The sequence below is a fragment of the Aplysia californica genome, unplaced genomic scaffold, assembly GCF_000002075.1.
Source record: "Aplysia californica isolate F4 #8 unplaced genomic scaffold, AplCal3.0 scaffold00031, whole genome shotgun sequence".
NCBI classification, from domain to species: domain Eukaryota; kingdom Metazoa; phylum Mollusca; class Gastropoda; order Aplysiida; family Aplysiidae; genus Aplysia; species Aplysia californica.
In genome coordinates this window covers 1,174,470-1,175,034 of record NW_004797301.1, presented here as the reverse complement: position 1 = coordinate 1,175,034, position 565 = coordinate 1,174,470, and positions in this window count along the sequence as shown.

Sequence of the window (565 nt, the reverse complement as noted above, 5' to 3'; positions counted from 1 at the left end):
ATTTGTGTGTGTGTGTGTGTGTGTGTGTGTGTGTGTGTGTGTGTGTGTGTGTGTGAGCATGCGTAGTGAAACAACAAACTAATGTGCCAGCATCTGGACAAGAAAGATCTATCTCACCGTGATTTCACAAAGCACAACAGAGGTCAATTTGATGAAAATGCACACTGCACAACACCAGTATCCGAACTGTCTTGGTCCAATCCGATCTGAGTCTGCAGAAGCTGGTTCGTTTGTACTATGAGTATCCATTCTTCCTTTAACTTTATTACTCCGAGTAGACAATAGGAGCATCTAATGAAACTTAACCGGTCTCTGAGCGGACGGTCCCAGGGTCCGGTCAGATCTCAGAGTGCTTGAAGTATCACTGTTAATGCAATCTTTTACAATTCAAAATAGATTTATTTTGACTCGGAAATTTTAGATAAAATTAATGTATAAACCACTTTGTCTTAGGCTTTAACAGTGACTTTAGTCATTTTATGAATATTTTACTTGTATACGCTGTTCCGTGTTTCACGAGATCTGGAGAGAAAAAAAAATTCCGTCAAAACGTGGAAAATAATTC